The following is a 14727-nucleotide window of genomic DNA, read 5'->3' as shown; positions in this document are numbered from 1 at the left end:
TCTCAACGAGGTCTATCTGACATTACTTCAACACCACTTGCTAGCCTAATATCCATATCTGTTCTTGCCTTATTTCCAATAAATCTATCAGACTGAACTTTGCACATATTCAGTAATTAAGCAGACACAGCCTTTGCAGTTTGACCATTACTAACCTTCTCAGTGAAGAATTTTCTCTTAATATCAGCCCCACATTGACATTTTGTTCAGAAGAAAAAAGTTGCAGGGATAAACTCAATGGCAACAGCCAAATATTTTGGAAGCAAGAAATATTTAAGAAACAATAATCAGCAACATACTTAAAAGCCATCTGAACCTCCACCTTACCTCCATCCTGTCAATGGATTGATTAGGGGAAGTCAGCATGAATTTAATGCAAGTCAAATTTAAGTAACTTAGAAGCGTGGGTCAATATAACTGAAATGGAAAATAAGTGACCTTAGTGAAGAAAGATGGTCAGAAGATCATCTTCAGTAACAGCTAGGGAATAAAACTGATTCTACCTCACATAAAGCATATGCCATAAAGAGGGATAGATTCGGTAGTAAGTGAAAGAAATTTATGAAAGGGACAAAAGAAAGTGGCTTTGGTCGTCTCAGTCTTTAGATTGATGGAATTCTTGCTGTAACAATTGAGAATACTGGGAGTGGACGGATCGAGAGTGCTAAGCAAGATTGAAATGTTGTTAATTTTTTGCGGCAGAGCACAATGCTAATATGTTCTTTACAGTAACCAAGATATGGAAATATCTTTGAACTCGTGGAGAAAATAGATTAATTATTAAACAGTTTTTAAAGTGTGTATACTTGAATATTTATAATGCATGAGGATGAGATACATAGAAAGCAACTATTTGAAAATGAGGATATACCATCACAAAAAAATTAGAGAAGGGCTGTAATATCTGATTTAGTTCACATTTAAGAATTCTGAAATTAAGTGGTTGAAATCCAGGATTCAAGACAAGGAGCAAGGGCGAGAACAGGAAGGTTTTAAAACAAAGAGTCTCATGGCTGATGAGTTTCATTTTGCAGGGCTGAGAGTGAAAGCAAGAAAAATATTAAAACAGCATTTCTCATCAGCTTATTGGCTAATTGGACAGCAGCTGTCAATGAAAGGAAGGAAACCTTCAACTGAGTAACCCAATGTCAGTGTGATGCATTGGATGGAGACCCTTAAGCTTCCTCCTTCAATGACTCAGACTAATTACTTAGTGAGCTTGCAGCTGAGACTTAAATGAGGTTACTGATAACATAGTAATTGTCAAAAAACACCAGATTACAACTAAAGGATGCAGGATCAAGTGCGTTGTAGGGGGTATGAGAGGAGTGGCAGTTGGTGATGTTGGGAAATAGTGTAGGTTCGGCTAGGGGGAGGATCTGGAAAAGGAACTGGAAATGGAGGGTACAAGAGACTGCCAGTTGCCAGGAAGAGGTTGGGATGAAGTTGAATGTAGATCTGGAAAAAGGAAAAGTGATGGAGAGAAAGGATGGGATTTTTTTTTAAAAGGAAGAAGTCAAGGTATTAATTACATTTGACCCAGAACAGCCTTCTTCCATCAATCCCTTTAAATTTACTAGAGAACTGAAATTTTCTATAGGGGATATAGATTGTGCTTGTACTTTAACAGGAGGTAATGTGTTATAATCAGTTGTAAGGATAAGAAACTGTGAGAAGTTTTCACATTTGAAGACATTACTTGGCAAAAAGTATCAATGCTGCCTAATGAAAATAAAGGTATTAGGGGTGTTATAACAGGTGTTCTGGTGGAGATTTCTATAGAAGAGGTTAAATCTCATTTATTGGGAGGCAAGATTAAGGAGGTAAAGAGATTGCAAGTAGTTAGAAGTGGAGAAAGGGTGGAAAGTTTATCTGCCTTGATTTATTTTGATGAGGTGAGGCTCCCTGATAGAGTTAGTTTAGGATATGTTAGTTATAATGTATGAGCTTATATTCCACCTCTGCTTAGATGTTTTAAATGTCAGAGATTTGGGCATGTTGTGGTAGTATGTCAAGGGAAACTAAGATGTAGTAAGTATAGTGGAGAACATAAGTATGAATATTGTGAAGAAGGTGTAAAATTTAACTGTTGTAATTGCAGAGGAGAACATAGTGTAGCTTAAAAATGATGTGAAGTGCTTAAGAAGGCAGCTGAAGTTCAACAGGTGAAAGTACGGTTAGGTCTGTCTTATGCAGAGGCCTTGCAAAAAGTTAAACAGGATGTTGATAAAGTATTACCAGTCAGAGAGCAGGCTGTGAAGTAAGTGAATATATGTCAACACCAAGGTTCTCTTACTAAGGATACTTTACAAGCTGATAAAATGAAGTTTGTAACGTGTATAATGGATGTGGTGAATTGTACTGCTCAGTCATCCAGTTATACTGAGAAAAGTAAAATTATTATGAAAACTGCTGAAAGCTATCTTGATATAACTGGTGTTATGTAGGAAGCTGTAAGTGAGGTTCTGATAGGTGGGGGCATCTGCATTTCAGTCTACTTATGAAGGTACAGAATGGGGTTAAGAAATTGCAGTTGAATGTGAGAAGCCTGATTTCTAGAGATCAAGACGTAATAAGTTTATTTCTGATTGATTAACTCCTCCCAATGTTTTATATATATATTTGTTATAAAGTTTATGTAGTTCTAGCTCACTTTGGGCTGTATGGTGTGATTTTGACATACGCAGTTCACTGTGGGGTTGTTTGCGAAATGATGGTAATGGTTCGATATGTAGAAGAGTTTTTAGATATTTCCCATTTTGTGTGCCTTAATGATGGGAGGGGCACAAGATTTAGTCTTCATAATATTTCTGAAACTGCTATAGATTTAACTTTAGTTTCAAACATTCTGGCTGACGTGAATGAGTGGGATGTCATGAGAGATGAATCATTGGGGAGTGATCATTTTCCTATGATTATTAGCTTGGGTTTGGATTTATACAGGGGACAGGAGCCCACTTTTAGGAGGTGGATTTTTGGTAAAGCAAATTGGGAGAAGTTTAAGGTTTTATGTGATAGACATTTGTCAAGGCTCAATGTTGAGGACAATGTGAAAGTCTGTAATGAAAGTTTATGTCACATTTTTCATCAAACTGTTGGAAGTGTTTCCTATTAAATGGGGCATTAATAGGGGAAATGTTGTACCATGGTGACTGAGGAGTGTGCAGAGGCAGTTACAGAGAGAATAAGGTATTTAGGAAAGTTAAGAAGTATCACTCTCCAAGTGACCTTATTAAGTTTAAAAAGGCACAGGTCATGGTGAGGAAAGTGGTGAAGATTACAATAAAAGTTTACTGTAAGTCATATTGTGATAGTATTGGAAGGAATATTAAACTTGAAGATGTTTGGGGAATGATTAAGAAAATGGAAGGGATTAGTATGGATAACATTCCAGTATTGATTAAAGAAGGTTGTATGATTGTTACTGAAATACAGAAGGTTGAGCTACTGGCTAGGTTATATGCTGTAACTCATAATCAAGATAATTTAAGTGAAGAGGTTTAAAGGTGTAGGGATAAGATTTTAAGTCAGTACCCCGATGTGTTGGAAGCCAGCTGCAGCAATGATAGTATTAGTGATGCAGAGTTTTCTTTGTGTGAATTTAAGAAGGCTATTAATAGTACAGGTCAGATGTCTCCAGGAAAGGATAATGTATGTTATTGTATAGTTAACCATATGACTCTTGAGATAATATTAGAATCTTTAGATCATATTTGGAGGTTAGCCCATCTTCCCTCCTCATGAAAAATGGCAGTAGTAGTGCCTATTTTAAAACCTGGGAAACCCTCGTCAGATTCTTCTACTTGTAGACCAATATCAATGTCTGATTTGCGTAAACTTTTGGAACATATGGTAATAGAGCAGTTGAATTATATTTTGAAAAACAGAGGTGATATAGTGTTTTATCAGAGTGGATTTTCGAAGGGTAGAATGAAATTGGATTCAGTTTTGTGTTTGGAAGATGATATTAGTTAAAGCACAGGTAAATTAAGAAGTTGTAATAGCAGGTTTTTTATATTGGAAAAGCATATATTATGGAGGACGGTCTTTTGATTAAGTTAGAAGTGAGAGGAAGGTTGTATAATTTTTTCTGAGTTTTTTTTTATTTGGAACGGTCTATCCAGGTAAGGGTGGGTAAGGTATATTTGGGCTTCTGTGAGATAGAGAATGGGACCCCACAAGGCAAAATTTGTAACCCTTTATTGTTTAATATTATGATTAATGATATTTTCTCTGAGATAGGTACTGGTGTGGGTAAATTACTTTTAGCAGATGATGGAGCTTTATAGATTAGAGGTAGAAATTTCAATTTAACTATACATAGGATGAAATTAGTGATTAATAAGTTTGAACAGTGGGCAAATAGATGGGGATTTAAGCTTTCAGTTGCTAAAACACAAGTTATCTGTTTTACAAAGAGAATCAATAGACCTGCACTTGATATGAAATGATATGGTCAAACTCATGAGGTATCCGTGGTAAGAAACATGGAAGCACCGTATCAGTAAAGTTATTAATAAATGTAAAGGAGCATTAAATATCCTTGGGTGTCTATGTGGGTATTCTAGTGGTGCTACATGAAAATCTTTGTTGACCATTTGTATTTGTTTAATTAGATCTGTGCTTGATAATAGCTGTGTGGCTTATTGATCAGCTTTATCTTCAAATTTAAAATGTCTGGATGTGATACAAGCACAGGCTTTTAGACTGTGTTGTGGTGCAGTAAAGTCATCTCCTATTTCAGCTTTACTGGTTGAAATTGGACAATTATCCTTACAGTTGCAGAGGATGAAGTTAATGTTAACAAATGGGATTAATTTGAGGGATCAAAGAAATAATCATCCTGTTAAATTCAAATTACAATTTAATTAATGTACGTGTATGATTATGAATATAGGATACTGTGATTGCAAGTGTGATTAAATATAATGTATTCATTACTGTACTATCTTTCATAATATATATACTCATGTACTCTGTATTCTTCTATGTGAAAATTAATAAAAATATTGAAAAAAGAAAGTATGTTGGAGGACTGTTGGGAACATCACAAGGAGAGTGTCTTTAGTTTTGGGTGGCTGGGTTCTTAAAACGCTAGGAATATGGATTTGCTGAATTACATAATCTGTCCCAATGTGGCGTTTTCGGTAACTCCACCTTAGCTTTTTCCAATGACTTTAGGTTGCACGATTTAATGAAGTTTAAGGATTCTGATATGCCTGAAAGTTTGTTGGTTCATCAATATGTTAAGGAAAATAATTATGATACGTTACCACTTTAACTGATGGATCAAAAGATACCTGGGAATGTTGGAGTGGCTGTTTTTATGGCAGAATTACACGTGACAATAAAGGAACATCTTACTAACCATTCATCAGCAGAATTGGTTGCCATTGTTTGGGGCTTACAATGGGTGGAGGAAATTTGTCTTTGTAAAGTTGTAATTTGTTCAGGTTATTTTTTGGTTTTGATTAGTCTAAAAACAGGTTATTCTGGTGGTAGGTCAAATTTACTCTTGGAAGCTGTTCGGACTTTATTTCATATTCAAAGTATTGGTTTACTTGTCTTTTTCTTGTGGGTCCCTGCACTGCACATAGAGGTGTTGAGGGAAATGAGCCAGCTGATTGTTTAGCCAGAAAAGCAGTTAAAAGTTCATCTGTTGATATAGGCCTTCCAATTAGCAAATCAGAAGCTAAGGGGTCGGTGGGGTTAGGAATTAGGGGATTATGGCAAGATTTGTGGGATAATGGGCATAAGGGGAGACACCTTTACAGAAAACTGGTGGGTTGATAGGAGAAGGGGATAAAACAAGAACGGAAGGAATTGTATTGACTCAACTTCAAACTGGGCATACAATGGTTGATTATTCCTTGTATCTTGTTGGAAACCATCACTCTGGGGTGGGTAGGTTTTGTCATCATTATGAAACAGTTGAACACATTCTTTTACAATGTGAAGCATATAAGGTTGAAAGAAATCAAATGCAGGCTACACTACTATTTTTGGGGGTTGACAATTTTCATTTATAAACTTTATTAAGTTATGGAAATGACTTTAATTCACAGTATTGTCTTTCATTATTTACAATCAATGTAGCTTTTTCAGATCATTGTTTTAATTTGATAAAGAACTAGTAATGTATGGATCCATTTCTTTTAGAGCAATGACATACCCCCCTTAACACAGTGTATTGATCTGTTGTCTGTGCATGCACATTGTTCCCTCCCCAAAGAAAAATGGCATCAGATATTTCAAGTCAGTTCCTCACCACCCAGCAACAAATAGGTTAGCTGAATGGTTTATCCAAACCTTCAAGAAGTCCATTAAAGCAATGACAAGGAGGACGTTTCTCTACAGCACTAAGTGGACAACTTATTTTTTGTGAATCGGAACTCTGTTCGTGCGACAACAAATCAAACACCTGCAATGTTGTTCATGAGCAGGAATCTCAGGTCTCTCCTTGACATCCTGAAACCAGATCTGCAGAGGGAAGTACAGAATAAACAGTTCAGCCAGTGGTCAAGTGAAACAGCAAGCAGCTTTGAGATTGGGCAGGTAGGCCAAGAAAACAAGTGGATACCCAGTAGGATAGCAACAAGAACTGGACCACTGATGTACACAGTAAATGTTAGAGATCAGACATGGAGATGTCATGTGGACCAGATACTGGATGCTCAACTGAAAAACACACCTGAGTCAACTGGATCCAACAAGACAGACACATTGCAGTCACTGGACTCACCTCTCAGTGATGATCATGTCACTGACAGCAAATAACACTGGAAACTGAGAACGTTGTCTTAGATAAGATACCCACCAAACCTGATGCCACTCCACAGGTCCAGAGGCACTATCCTGATAGAAACACAGTGCCACCCAAAATACTGAGCTTTTGGAACTGCGAAGTTAGTTATGGACTGTTATTGTGAAGGCATGTTTATTTGGAATATGGATTTATGAAAGGGAAATTGTATATGTGTGTGTATATATATATATATATATATATATATATATATACATAGTACATTCAGTTTTATGTTGCATTAATCTAAAGGGAGAGGAAGTGTAATATATGGATCTATTTCTTTTAGACCAAAAACATCCCCCCCTTAGCATTATATATTGATTTGTTGTCTACGCATGCACGTTGTTCCCTCTCTCATTGCAACGTGAACATGCCAGTGTGTGCATTTTTACTTGATATATACAGTATACCTGGGCGCAGACACAGCAAGCTAGTAAGAATTTTATTTTCCCATTCTCTACACCACACTCCAGTCCAGTTGGTGGCAGTAATGCACCGTAAGTTGGATTGCCAACAGTCATTAAAAGTCAGAAGAAGGTGTGTTGTATTTGTATGATATGGTAGCTGATGGACTCATTGTGATTCATGGTGACCACATCTGCAACAAATGTTGGTTTGAGGAACTTGGGCTCAGAGTTGATGACCTGGAAGCTAAGTTTCAAACACTGATGGATCACGGAGGAGGAGATTTACCTGGACACTGTTTCAGGAGGCAGTCACACCCTTTAGATCCAGTCTGTGAGAACAGGAGGGTGTGACTGCATATGAGGTAGGTGCAGGGATCCAAGAGGTGATGCTGGAGTAGCTGCAGCCCTTGAGCTTATCCAACAGGTCAGAGATTCTTGTCAAGATGTACAAACAAGCTGGATGAACTCAGCAGGTTGGGCAGCATCCGTTGAAATGAGCAGGTATATGAGGTACCGTCTGGGTAGCCTCCAGCCCCTTGGTATGAACATCGAACTCTCCAACTTCCGGTAATTCCCTTCCTCTCCCTTCCACCATCCCACTTTCACTCTGCCTCCTCCTCTAGCTGCCTATCACCTCTCTCATGATTCTGCCTTCTTCTACTACCCAATAGTGCTTTCCCCTTTCATTCCTTCTTCACCTCTCCGGCCTATCCCCTTCCTCAACCCTTGATCTTTCCTCTGATTGGTTTTTCACCTGGCACCTTCCACCCTCCCCTTACCTTCTTTATAGGGCCCCTGCCCCCTCCTTCTTCAGTCCTGACGAAGGGTCTCGGCCCGAAACGTTGACTACTCATTTCAATGGATGCTGCCCGACCTGCTGAGTTCATCCAGCTTATTTGTACATCTTGATTTGACCACAGCATCTGCAGTATACTTTATGTTCAGAGATTCTTGTTCCTTGTGGATACAGGAGGAAGGAAGGGAGGGGAATGCAAGAAGGATGAGCAGCCTAATCATGGCAATGTGATTTAGGGAGCCATTCAAAAGGAGGAGGAAGGGGGAGAGGGAAGAGGGGGAGAGCGAGGGGGGGAGAGATTTTATTTATATATATATATATATATATACATATATATATGTATCTCAATGTGGTTGTAATAGGGAACAGAATTGTATAGACACAGTTCTCTGTTGCAAAGATTGAAAGACTGGACGGCTGTATTGCCTGCTTGGTGCCCAGGTTTGGGATGACTCGTCTGACCTGCAGAGGAATTTGAATCCAGTTGTTGTCGTCCATGTAGGTACCAACGATATAAGCAGAACAAGGAAAGAGGTTATGCAGAGGGATTATGAGCAGTTATGGACTACATTTAAAAAAGAACAAAAAAAGGTAATAACTTTAGATTGTTGCCCAAGCCATGCACATATTGACACAGATTAAGAGTTAAATCTGTGGCTCAAAGATTAGTGTGGGAGAAGTGGAGTTGAATTCTTGTGACATTAGTGCAGTCATGTCTGAAAGAAGGCAATAGCTGTGAACTAAACATCCAAGGTTACACATCCTTGGGGAAGAAAAGGCATTGGGCAGATGGGGTGAGATGGCTCTATTAGTATAAAATGAAATTAAATCCTTATCAAAAGGTGTCATAGGATCAGACGATGCAGAATCCTTGTTGATAGAGTCAGTAAACTACATAGATAAAAAGACCCTGAATGAAAGTGATATACAGGCCTCCAAATAGTAGCCAAGATGTGAGTATAAATTACAACAGGAGAAAGGCAATATTACAGTGATCATCAGGGACCTAATAAATATGTAGTCCAGGAAAAACCAGTTTGGTCGTGAATCCCAAGGAAAGAAATTTGTAGAATATCAACCAATATAGGTTTTAGAACAGCTTGTGGCTCAGCAAATGAGGGTATTTTTTATTACAGTTGAGTAAAAGTAACAACAGAGGCATGAAAGAAGAGCTGTCCAAAGTTGATTGGAAGGGCAGGCAAGGTCCCAGAGGACTGGTGAGTGGCTAATGTTGTACCTCTATTCAAGAAGGGAACAAGGGAAAATCCTGGGACCTGTAGACCTGTGAGTCTCATGTCAATTGTAGGGAAATTGCTGGAGAAAATTGTTAGAGTTAGGATATATGAGCATTTGGAAACCCATGGTCTAATTAGGAAGAGCTAGTATATCCTTGAGTGGGGCAGGTCGTGCCTTACCAACTTGATTGTGTTTTTTGACAAGGTGATGAGAGAGATTGACGAGGGTAGGGCAACGGATGTTGTCTACATGATTTCATTAAGGCATTTGATAAAGTCCCTCATGGGAGGCTAACCCAGAAGGTTAAAATGGCTGGATTCAGAACTGGCTTGCGCGTAGAAGACAGAGGGTGGTGATTCAAGGGTCTTATTTGTGCAAGAGGTCTGTATTTAATAGTATTCCACAGGAACCAGTGCCAGGAGGCATATTTGAGTTTGGGACATTGAGTGAGTTTTATGTGTGAATTTTGGAGAGCCATCTATGCTTCTGAGAGAAATTGGAAATACTTTATCCGCCTGGATTATGCAATGACTGGTTGAAGTCACAAGATAAAGGAGGTAAGAAAATGAACAGTCCCAATCAAATGTAGTGCATGGAAATTATGATGCTGGAATGGGAGATGATAAAATTGCTAATATGTAAATGGAAGAAATAATGTATTAATGTAGCAGCTTTTATAATCTTATTATATCATAATATACTGTATATATAGGTAATTAAATATTTCTTGAAGCATAATCATGTAACTGAAGCTCATGTGGTATCATAACTGACATCTCCTGACAACCAAATACCAGCATTTTACTTTGTACAGTTTTTCCAGTTTTATATACAAATACTTTGCTTTTCAGTAAAGAACGTTTCACCCAACCATAACAGTTACAAGTGCAAACATAAAACTCCAATTATTACAAAGACTTTCAGAATAATATACTGGAATTGGACAATGTCAATGCATGATGAAGAACTGTGACATCTAAATGCCTGATTGTGATGGTCTTATCCAAAATCAGAAATATCAGTACGTTACTCCCTTCTGTGCCTGAGTGATTGGAAGAACCAAATGCTCTTTATTGAAAGATTTTTGCTCAAAAGATTTTTCTAATTTCAGAGACTCCATTAACATAGCGCACTAAATACAGAACTTCAGCAAAAACACCTAGGAATAATTGGAATATGAAATTATAATGGTGAAAGGATGAGGGGAATGAGAAAACAGAGGAGGCTTGTGGATTAGTTGGAATAAATGGGTGGTAGCTGTACTCTATCAACTAATTCAAATACAAGGTCATTTGATTTGGCTAGGGTTCTCATAAACTCCTGAAATAATCTTCTAAGTATTGATGGTGTAATAAAAGTTTTAAACTGCAGAGAATACAATTTTTGTTTATATTTAGTTTTTCATAGACAAAAACTATTTTATTTTCGAAGTTTACCCTCAGTTCACACTCCCACTAGCCCAAGCCCTTGTCAATAAGCAAGAGCTCCTAATACACGGCTTTGAGGAGAGCTGTAGTCACGTGTATTGTTAACCATAATGTAGCTTGTCAGATGGATAAGGAGGATCCCAAGTACTTTAAAACAAGTTTATTTGCCTTCATCAACATTTGCCAATCTACCAGTAACACCAGGATAGTGTAGCAGTTAGCACGACGCTATTACAGCTCAGGGCATCGGAGTTTGGAGTTCAATTTAATGACATCTGTAAGAAGCCCATACATCCTCCCCATGGGCTTTCTACATGTGCTCCACTTTCCTCCCACAGTCCAAATACTAGTTAGTAGGTTCTTTGGTCATTGTAAATTGTCCTGTGATTAGGTTAAATCGGGAGTTGTCAGGGTTGCTGAGTGGCACAGCCTGAAGGGCAAAAGGGCCTATTCTGCGCTGCATCTCCAAATAAATCCAAATAAAACAGATTGGGTAGAAATGTATGTGCACCTAATGAAAGATGCGATGTGCACAAGTGAAACTCTGCTTCTAAAATTCTATTTAATTGATGTCAGTGATGCCCAGTTTCAGAATGGAGTGCAATGCACATACAATATTACTACATTATGTGTTGGCATATGAATTGTGAATTTTATGAAAGGTTGCTTTAAGGCAGGTCCTTTCAAGATGCACTAGTTTCAATCACTCACAATATGTCAATATTGCTGGCAATCCTGACATTTGTTGCCTATCCCTACTTCCTCTTCAATTCAGTAGCTTGATGAGTGATTTCAGAGCAAATAAGAGCCAACCACGTTGTGCTGGCTGAGGAGTCACCACAGGCCAGTTGTGAACAGTTGATTTTGTTCCATTAGATACTAATGAACCAAATGGGCTTTTAACAGCAATCCAAAAGTTACCTGGTCACTGTTACTAATATGCATTTTTTTCCATTCTGGATTATTTAACTAAAGTGCCCTACTTAACCAACATGAAAGGAGAAGGTAGTTTTCTGTGTGGACCACTATGAGCTGATTTTTTAAATTCATTTATGAGATGTGGGCATTGCCAGCTAGGCCAGCATTTATTGCCCATCCCTAGTTGCCCTTCAGAAGGTGGTGATGAGATGCCTTCTTGAACCACTGCTGTCCCTGAGGTGTAAGTACACCCACAGTGCAGTTAGGGAGGGAATTTTGACCCAGCGACAATGAAGGAACAGCGATATGTTTCCAAGTCAGGATGGTGAGTGACTTGGAGGGGATTTCCAAGTGGTGGTGTTCCCAGGTATCTGCTCTTCTCGTACTTCATGACGGTGGTGGCCGTGGGTCTGGAAGGTGCTTCCTTAGGAACTTTAGTGTGTTGTTGCACTGCACTTTGTAGATAGGGCACAATTGTTCATTCATGGTGGAGGGATTGGATGCTTGTGGAAGGGGTACCAATCAAGTGGCTGCCTTATGCTGGGGTGTCAAGCTTCTCAAGTGTTGATGGAGCTGCACTCATCCAGGCGAGTGGCGAGTATTCCATTACTCTCCTGACCTGAGCCTTGTAGATGGTGGACAGGCTTTGGGGAGTCAGAGGTGAGTTACATGCTGCAGGATTCCTAGCCTTTGACCTGCTCTGTTAGCCACAGTGTTTATATAGCTAGACCTGCTCAGTTTCCTGTCAATGGTAACCCCCAGGATGTTGATAGTAGGGGATTCAGTGATGGTGATGTCACTGAATGTCAAGGGATGATGGTTAGAACCTCTCTTGTTGGAGATGGCCATTGCCTGGAAATTGCGTGACTTGAATGTTACTTGTCACTTGTCAGCCTAAGCCTGGATATTGTCCAGGTCCTGCTGCACTTGGGTATTGTGGTGAACTACATATACCTGTCTGGACACGGCCCCCCTGCTGACTGCTCCTGTGGCTCATCCCACTGACCGTGGCTCCTCCCACAGACCCCGGTATAAAGGCAATTGGGGCCTGAGCCCTGCCTCTCAGTCTCCAGGATGTAGCATGGTGGTCAATTGTTGCTTGTTCTTTCTTCCAGTCAATAAAAGCCGATATCTCGCCTCACATCTCAGAGAGTTATTGATGGTGCATCAGGTATGAACTGCCTCACTATCTGACGAGACACAAATGGTGTGAACATTGTGTAGTCATCTGCAAACATCCCCCCGCTGACCTTTTTATGGAAGGAGGGTCATTGATGAAACTGCTGAAGATGGTTGGTCCTAGGACACTTCCCTGAGGAACTCCTACAGTGATGTCCTGAGGATTAAAAATATATCAACATTTGTTAAATCTTCATAAAGCTATGCAAAAATAATATTGGGTGACTTTAGCAGTTTTGACACAGAAAAAGTCAGAAGTAATGTTTATGGTTGCATCTTAATAATGCCTTAAAACTGATCCCCAGATCAGAACATTTCTTATCCACTGAGTTACATCTTCGAATATTGAATAAACAGCTAATACAAACAAAAATATGCTCTGAACATTGTAAATTGGAAATAAGGTTGGAAAATACTAGGAAAAACTCTGCAGATCAAGCAGGATCCAAGGAAAGAGAAAGGCAGAGTTAATGTTTCAGACTGGTAAGGTTTTGAATGATAGTATACTCTGATGCTAGGTCAATGATTTAGGATGTTAATTCTTTTCCTGCACTCTTCCCCCTTCATCCGAGAAAAGCTATGCTGGCTAAGTATTGCCAGCATTTTCTGTTTTTATTCCGGGCATATAAATTGGGCGGAAAATAGCTTTGGTTAAATTTCTGATCTTGACAAATCCAGAGGTGTGAGATAAGAGGGATGCTAACCAAGTTGCTTCTAGGGAAGTGTTGTAAAATAGAACAGTGGTGAATCAATGGGAAGATTGGAGTAATGATGATTGTAGAATGTACTCTTACAGGACAAATATGGTGTGCATCAAAATACAAATCTGATTTTAACAATCAGACTGGGTATTGAGCACATCTAAATTGGAGTGTAAAGCATCTAAATAGAACTTGCATTACCAGCAAGTGAGCAGCACAGCACATGCTGGCTCTGATTCACAGCTCCAGCAATACTGACCTCTGGTGGTCATTTTGTGTAGAGTTTGCATGTCTGGCAGATCACATAGATTTCCCTGAATAACCTCCCAAATTTCTTACAACACACACAAAATGCTGGTGGAACACAGCAGGCCAGGCAGCATCTATCCTTTCAGTTAGTCCTGACGGAGGGTCTTGGCCTGATGCACCATCAATAACTCTCTCAGAGACGTGAAGGCGAGATATCGGCTTTTATTGACTGGAAGAAAGAACAAGCAGTAGTTGACCACCATACTACATCCTGGAGACTGAGGGCCGGGCTCAGGCCTCAATCGCCTTTATACCAGGGTCTATGGGAGGAGCCATGGTCAGTGGGAGGGGCCACAGGAGCAGTCAGCAGGGGGCGTGTCCAGACAGGTATATGTAGTTCACCACATGGCCCGAAACGTCGACAGTGCTTCTCCTTAAAGATGCTGCCTGGCCTGCTGTGTTCCACCAGCATTTTGTGTGTGTTGTTTGAATTTCCAGCATCTGAAGATTTCCTTATGTTTGCTCCCAAACTTCTTAGTAGGTTAAAGTGTTTACTGTAAATTACCCCTGCATGATAAGAGAATCAGTGTGGGGAGAAGGAGAAATGGGGAGGATTGTATGATCAATGGGGTTCAATGGGACCAATGGCCTTCACTTATAAGATAAGGAAATATAAGAAACTGCGAGCGTGTCAAATAAATCTAATGCCAACGCCATTTTAATATGTGAATGCCAGCTGTTCACCCACTCACTTGGCTAACTGCACATAAGGTCCACAAGGGCAGTGCAAGTTAATCAGCTTTTATTAGCTTTACTTAAAGCCGGGGCGGAACTTTAAAACAAAGTTGCAAGCCTTGCAAAGTAAGTCTGGAACGTGCTTTTTTTTTCAGCTACCTAACATGCTCAAGCTTAGACAGTGGGTATTTATGAAACAATGGCAAGAAAACCAGTCAATAAATTGGCCACAGCAATTGTACTGATTACATGGCATGAGAGTAGAAAGTTGGGG

The 14727-nt window shown here is 39.3% G+C and overlaps 1 long non-coding RNA gene across 1 annotated transcript in view; it reads right to left on the bottom strand.

Annotated features, from left to right (window-relative positions):
• Nucleotides 1–6072: 6072 nt before the first annotated feature.
• LOC140739342 (uncharacterized) overlaps nt 6073–14727 on the bottom strand; it is a 34026-nt gene continuing 25371 nt past the window's right edge. Inside the window, exons 2-3 of the long non-coding RNA XR_012101608.1 lie at nt 12840–12925; nt 6073–6480 (exon numbers count right to left, since the gene is read on the bottom strand). This is a non-coding gene — a long non-coding RNA (uncharacterized lncRNA). The remainder of the gene's footprint in view (nt 6481–12839; nt 12926–14727) is intronic.

The sequence above is a fragment of the Hemitrygon akajei genome, chromosome 15 (assembly GCF_048418815.1).
Source record: "Hemitrygon akajei chromosome 15, sHemAka1.3, whole genome shotgun sequence".
Taxonomy (NCBI): domain Eukaryota; kingdom Metazoa; phylum Chordata; class Chondrichthyes; order Myliobatiformes; family Dasyatidae; genus Hemitrygon; species Hemitrygon akajei.
This window is presented reverse-complemented; position numbering and strand designations above follow the sequence as displayed.